Source organism: Taudactylus pleione, unplaced genomic scaffold, assembly GCF_031769625.1.
Source record: "Taudactylus pleione unplaced genomic scaffold, aTauple2 ptg000556l, whole genome shotgun sequence".
In the NCBI taxonomy this organism is placed as follows: Eukaryota; Metazoa; Chordata; class Amphibia; order Anura; family Myobatrachidae; genus Taudactylus; species Taudactylus pleione.
In genome coordinates this window covers 8,455,726-8,463,504 of record NW_028284958.1, presented here as the reverse complement: position 1 = coordinate 8,463,504, position 7,779 = coordinate 8,455,726, and the positions used below count along the sequence as shown (strand labels likewise).

General features: G+C 44.1%; 1 pseudogene; it reads left to right on the top strand.

Moving 5' to 3' along the window:
- Positions 1-7,071: 7,071 nt before the first annotated feature.
- LOC148481890 (5S ribosomal RNA) lies at positions 7,072-7,191 on the top strand (annotated as a pseudogene).
- The last annotated feature ends 588 nt before the right edge of the window (positions 7,192-7,779 follow it).

Sequence of the window (7,779 nt, the reverse complement as noted above, 5' to 3'; positions counted from 1 at the left end):
CTGTATATATATTACGGTGTACATCAATGAATTATTATATAACTAACAGGCTCTATATGATTGAATAACTACATCCATTTCTTCTGGGGTATCACACACACACACACACACACACACACACACACATATATATATATAGGAACAGCAAAAGAGCAACAGCACAACATTAAGTTTTGCTTCAAATTGGGTAAATCAGTGACGGAGACGCACAAAATGTTGGTGAAAGTGTACGGGCAGGTTGCTGTGAGTAGAAAATGTTTATACAATTGGTTTGCATGCTTTCGCAGTGGCATGGAATCAGTGGAAGACGAGCTCCATTGCTGTTCGACGCACACTGCTCTCGACACTCTGTTGAAATGAATGCAATGGCACTGCGGTGGCGGCCTCTGGCAAACCGTGACTGGGGGCAGGTCTAAACATGTCCATGCATGTCAGCGCGCATGAGCGACCTTGTTGCAAGCGCTGCATACAGATACAGTCAGGTGCATAAATATTGGGACATTGACAGAATTTTCATATTTTGGCCTCTATTCACCACCACAATGGCTTTGAAATGAAACAAACAAGATCTGCTTTAACTGCAGACTTTCAGATTTAATTTGAGAGCAATTACATCCAAATCAGGTGAACGGTGTAGGAATTACAACGATTTCTATATGTGTCTCCCACTTTAGTACGGTAGTAGTGGGATCTGTAGGAGAGAGAGCTCTCTGTATTACACGGTTGGCGCTACGGTGGCTGCGATGGATTAGAAATGGAGGGGGTTACAATGGGATCTGTGGCGCCAAGCCATACGCCATGTAGCACTATGCTATCTCTTAGCATGCGCAGTTGGCTGTATTACTGCAGTCGGTACAGTATTGTATTCAGTTGCATTTCCATCTCTGGCAGGCGCATGTCCAGTAGGAGGGTTGCGATGGGATTTCTGGCGCATGCCCAGTGGGCCGAGAGTCATACACAGTGCATCAGGTCCCTTCCCCCAAAGCAAGCCAAGAGCCTCACATTACCATAATAAAGGAAGCTTTGTTAATCCATTTACTGTAAGCAGTCAGCTCTGCCCTAGTGTCCTGAAAAATGCTACGAATTGTCACCATTGGGAAAGACACCATCCCCCGTCTGCTAGGACAACTAGTGTACCGCATTAAATTAATAATGTTACAAAGTCTAAGACAGAATTTTCATTGACGCAAGTTTGCGCTCTGCATCTGCCCTACAAACTGCTGTTAGTCCACTACTGTAGCACCTTATGTACTGTAGTAATGAATTTACTATTGTGTATACTGTGCGGTACTGTAAGTCTCGGACAGTGCAGAATGACACTAGTGTGAAAATTCAACAGTACTGTTGGCAATACAGACAACTGGGTATGCGCCATAAAATAGCGCAACTTAATGTATGGCTTGGCTCCACTGGACATGGGGCACACATTCCATTGAGATTAAAATCCGACCACTGGGCACGCGCAGACATTGACGCAATTTTGCGGTTTAAACGCGCAGTCAGTTTGATATACAGAAACCAGTTTCTTTAACAGGGCCCATTGCCACTTGATGGTCATAATAAATAACTATAATGTCCGCGTTCATGTCAGCGCCGGCATTGATGCAAGTTTGCGTTCTAAGGTACAGTACTGTATGTACAATAATAAAAATCCTAGTTTCGCTGTTTGACTCCCGAAGCACTGGGCAGACATGCGCTCCACATGTACTGTATTGAATACTGAATATTTTAAGAAGATTTTAAAAATAAATTAAAAAAACATACTGTATTTTCAAGGTCTCGAACCCACGGAACAAGAAGAGAGGAGAAGCAGTGAGACTAGGCATTAGACCGCTAGGCCACACGCTTCACCCATTAATAGATTTCTGTAGTTTGTAAAGTCTAATGTCTAAGCTTCTGTCAAACAATCATCGGCCGGTGATACAGAACATACCATACGGTACATTGGAAAGTGACACCTGGTGGGCAAAATGTTGTATTACACATCATGAAATCACACGCATGTGCTATGTAGTTTAGGAAAAGTGACACCTGGTGGGCAAAAAGTTGTATTACACTTAATGAAATCTGACGCATGCGCTATGTAGTTTAGGAAAAGTGACATCTGGTGGGCAAAATGTTGTATTACACGTAATGACTTTTTCACTAATAAACTTTCTTTGTGGCGCGACTCATGGCGTGGTGTGTGGCGCGCCATACGTGGCGTGAGAGATAGCGCTGTGATGCCACGTTATAGCTGGGCACATCAGTAGGCCCTCATCCAGAGCCGCTCGCTATTTGCGGTCATTCGTTCTAAAACAAGGGGTGGCTATTCAAATGAACCGTTCGCTCATTGCGGTCTGTTCACGCCTCTAAGTCTGAACGTGCGAGCAAAACTTGCGGTTGTTATTTTGGAAAATACGCCCCCTTGCCGCTCGCACCATACGTCATGTCCGCTATTTATTAGATTAATCGAGTACATCGAACAGCGTATGAACTGCTCGCTATTCTTGTGGTTGGTTTTTTCAACCACTATTTTGCGAGCAGTTCAGAGTAAAAAAAAACAAGTGATGTGGTCAGTGACACTGCTGTATTAATTATGCACACCCATAAAACGCCCGTTTTGACCTTTAAGCACGCCTGCATTCTAATTCCACTCCCCCGTTTTCAAGCACCTTCCCCTGTTACCACCCACATACGCCTCCTTCTGTCACTCAAAATAGCAGGCATTCGCTATTTAGCGAGCACACGATTTTCGGCCGCACTGACTGGTTCGCGCATGCGTATTACAATCCGTACGCATGCGCAGTTGTGTGAACATCGCTCAGTGCGAACGAGCAGCCGCGTATGAGCGGCTCTGAATGAGGGCCATAGTACGATGATAAAAGACAAATATACCACCAGGGTTTAGAGAAAACACGCAAAGGACAAAGTCTCATTGAGTCCAAACGGAGCCACAGTGTTCATATTATGTATCCACCGGGCTTCAAGTTGCATCAGATGTTTGTCTCTGTCTCCCCCTTTCTTTGACACTGGCACGTGATCGATAATTTTATGTCTTAATGTGGCCAAAGGATGCTTCCGTTCCTTAAAGTGTCTCGCCACAGGTTGGTCAATTTCTCTGCCTTCCAGTGCCTGTCTTATGGCCGTGCGATGTTTTGCCATCCTTATTCTTGCTGTACACGATGTTTTGCCTATATATGCAAGGCCAAAAGGGCATCAGATGATGTAGATAATGAATTTTGTCATACAATTAAGTACATGTCTGATGGGAATCCTCTTGCCAGAATGTGGATCAACTACATCCGATCCTGTTTCCATGTGGCTTCACGTAGTGCAGCCAATACACTTGTAATATCCTGGTTTTCGGGAGAGAAAGTTACCTTCCCTTCATGCTTCAATTGAGGATACATCATTGTGTACAAGCCAATCTTTCAAGCTCTTCCCTCTCCGGTACCCCATCATAATTTGGGAGGTGTGCAAAGGTTTAAGGCTAGAATCCATATTCACCACCGGCCAGAATTTTTTAACAGTTGTATTGATGTAATTACTTGCGGAGTTGTACAATGTAATAAACATAGTTCGAGCCTTATTAGGGTTTTATAGTGGAAGGTAGTTTATCCGATTTTATACTGTTCTTGATGGCTCTAGACTTTGCTTTCAACAGGTCCTTTAACTTGTAGCCCCTCTTTAGGAACCTGGTCATCATGTTGTCCAATTCTTTTTCAACCGTGCTGTTTTACTTGTGATCCTTAAAACGCAAAGAAATTGAGAATATGGGGCCTGATTCAGAGCCGTTCGCTATTTGCGGTCGTTCGTTCAAAAACAAGGGGTGGCTATTCAAATGATCCGTTCGCAAATTGCAGTCTGTTCACACCTCTAAGTCTGAACGAGCGAGCAAAACATACGCTCGTTTATTTGTTAAAAATGCCCCCTGGCCGCTCGCACCATACGTCATGTCCGCTATTTATTAGATTAATCGAGTACATCGACCAGCGTATGAACTGCTCGCTATTCTTGTGGTTGGTTTTTGCTACCACAATCTTGCGAGCAGTTCTGGCTATAAAATAACCCAGTGACGTGGTCAATGACGCTGCTGTATTAATTATGCACACCCATAAAACGCCCGTTTTGACATTTAAGCACGCCTGCGTTCTGATCTCCACTCCCCGTTTTCAAGCACCTTCCCCTGTTACCACCCACATACGCCTCATTCTGTCACTCAAAATAGCAGGCATTCGCTATATTGCGAGCACATGAATTTCGGCCGCACTGACTGGTTCGCGCATGCGTATAACGATCCGTACGCATGCGCAGATGTGCGAACATCGCTCGGAACGAGCGTACTGCCGCTAGCGAGTGGCTCTGAATGAGGGCCATGGTAAACTCCTTTTTAAGGATACAGGATGATGACTTCCTGCATGTACGAGGGTATTGCAATCCGTAGGTTTAGTATAAATATTAGTGGAGAAAGAAGTACCATTCCAGCTAATGTCAACATCCAAGTAATGAATACTCTCGGAACTGCATTCGTAGGTAAATTTGATGTATTCATGCATCTGATTGATGTTATGCATTGCTGTGATGAATTGTTGTGCTGTGCCAGACCATAATATAAAGATATCATCTATGTATCTGATGAAATAAAGCAAGTGTTCATTGAACTCAGGGTTGAGTAAAAATACAGCCCTCTCTACATAAAACATGTAGATATTAGCAAAGGCCGGTGCTACATGGGATCCCATGGCACAGCCTCTTTTCTGTAAAAAGAACAGAGGACCTCATTCAGAGTCGGTCGTTGCGGCCGCACGGTCGTAAGGGAAAAGGGGCCGGCTATGCAAATGATGCACTCGCAAGTTGCGTCCTTAAGATCGGATCGTTAGCTGGCCGACCAAGGGGAGGATGCGGCTGCAAGACATCCTCCCCTTCTCGTACGCATTACACGTCATCTCCGGCCATATAAGGATTAATCGAGACCATCGGTAACCATCAGAACTGGTCGTAGAGCTTAAGGTTGACCATACCCTTTCTTAAGCACTACGATCAGGTCAGTGTACAAACCACCCATGTCACATGTGCCATGACACTACTTTGTTAATTATGCACTCCCATAAAACGCTGTTCGCATAATTAGGCACGCCTGTGTTCGGATCTCCATTCCCCCGTTTTCAAGCACCTTCCCCTGTTACCACCCACAAACGCCTCATTCTGTCACTCAAACTACTGACCTGGCTGTGTTCAAGGAGAGAGAAATTTCTGATCATAGCAGCTAGTTTGCGCACGCGCATTGCGAACTTTACGCATGCGCAGTTTAGCGAACATCGGTGGCGTACGACCGTGCGGCCGCAACGACCGACTCTGAATGAGGTCCAGATTGTCAAAAAGGAAGTAGTTCCTTGTAAGTGTTTTTTCAAAAAGTTGTATGAACAATTGAATCTCTGGTCCATTGTATTCCGGTTTTGATAGTAAAAACATTTCCACACTCTCTAATCCCTGTATATGGGTAATACTGGTGTACAACGATATAACGTCTATGGTGCATACTAGTAGGTTTTTGGGTAATTGGTCCAACTGACGTAATTTCTCAAGGAAGGTATTAGTATCCTTGAGAAACGTCGGTTCCTTCATAATTAACGGTTGTACAAATAAATCCAAAAATTTGGATTTCCTCTGGCGGAAATTATAGAGCGTCCAGGAGGGGACTGTAAGGATTTATGGACTTTTGGTAAGGTATATATGAGAGGCACAATCAGGTAGGGTGTTTTAAGTTTGTTACTGGTATTGCTGTCAACATTAAGCCACATTAAGACATAAAATTATCGATCACGTGCCAATGTCAAAGAGAGGGGGAGACAGAGACAAACATCTGATGCAACTTGAAGCCCAGTGGATACATAATATGAACACTGTGGCTCCGTTTGGACTCAATGAGACTTTGTCCTTTGTGTGTTTTCTCTAAACCTTGGTGGCATATTTGCCTTTTATCATCGTACTATATTCTCTCTTCATACTTTCCCATGATGTCCATTTGTTCTTGGGTACCTAATGTCTACTTATCTGCTGTCATGGCCAGGGATTCTTGGCATGGTAGTCACAGGGTATTACCTGTGAGGTTGTTATGGCGGGGGGTCTCTGGCAGCGGTGCTGGTGTTTGGCGAGGGGCATTGTCACTAGCCCTGGTGAGGTCTGGCGGTGTTTCCATTCCCTTGGCATGGGTGCCACCATCTTGCCTGCAGCTATGTGATTCCAGCTGTCCAATCCTGGTAGGTCATGTGCTCATTCCAGCCAGTCACAGCGCGGCACTGAGTATTTAGGAAGGTCCAGAGCCTTCCTTCCTTTGCCAGTGCAACGTGTTTCTCAGCTGCGGCTGAGGGAGAGTACCTGTGCCTTACCTGCCTGCTTGTTATACACTTCTAGCCTGAACCTTGCCTGCTTCAATCTGCTGGATTTACCCTGCACCCTCCACATACCTTTTCACCTGCCTGAGTACCTGCTGTACCCTGCACCTTGCCTCCCTTCACTCCCAGCTGGACTTCATTACCTCAGCCTGCATTTGTTACAGCTCACCATACCTGCATTTGTTACAGCTCATCATTCCTGCATTCAGTTACAGCTCATCATATCTGCACTCTGTTACAGCTGACCATATTTGTATACTGGACCGTTCCTGTCTGTCACTATCTGGACATTTCCCCATTCACCCCCACTACAGTTATCAAGTGCACTTAGTGCTATACCTGGACTTTTTATTTGCCATTCCCATGTCTTCTAATTTACTTATTAAAAACTCCACTTTTTCATTTGTCTGCTTCTGTGTCTGCTCCTATCACCACCCTGGGTCCACAACAAATTCAGAACTTCACATCTGCTTTCTTTATGTGGTACCTTTTGGTCCTCAGCTAATGATCACTGCCTTTTTGCATGTCATTCAACTTTATTTGTGGGTACACCTTTACCTTACTTGACATTTTATTTGGTCAAATATGACTTTGGATGTGTATCTTTATCCGCTACTCAGTAGTGATCTGACTATACCTGGACTATACCTCACAATGCTGAGGGGAACTATTGTAATCCAATATTCAAGCAGTTAGTTACAACCATACATACACAGGATAAGCCCGATCTCGTCTGATCTTGGAAGCTAATCAGTGTTTGGCCTGGTCAGCACTTGGATGGGGGACCATCTAGGAATACCAGGTGTTGTAAATCAACCAAACTAATGGATATCTATCTTTACCCCGTGTGTGTGCATTTCTTTGACTTGTCTGGAGCTGGAGTATTGGCTTTGGAATACATCCTTAGTTGGTTATAACACACTTACCCAAGTGTTTATTCTTTATTCATTCAGAAAACCTATTCCATTTGTTCAGCAACACTCAACTTATTTTCTATAGCCATTTATATCAAAGTCATCTTCTTGCTTTAATTTTAGTTCAGTTGTTTCAGGACCAGGTCTCTGTACATTTGTTATGTGTTATATGTCTTTGTTCCTCTTTATATGTCATATTTTTATTACTGTCTTGAGTCCGCTCTGTGGATTCACCTATATACACATTCTAGGTACATATTATTGTGTTTTATAGACCCCTTATGTCCTATATACTAGTTATTGTCTGTTGTTGTAACACACATAACTTAAGATTTATTTTGCACTACCCTCCAGCTTACTATCGTTACCGCACACACAATGCCACCCACTGCCTGATGTCTGACACTGGAATGGATGTGTCATCTTGACCACGTCACATGCCGAGCGTCATTACGTGCTAAGTGACGCGTCGGCCGCATGCGGATGAC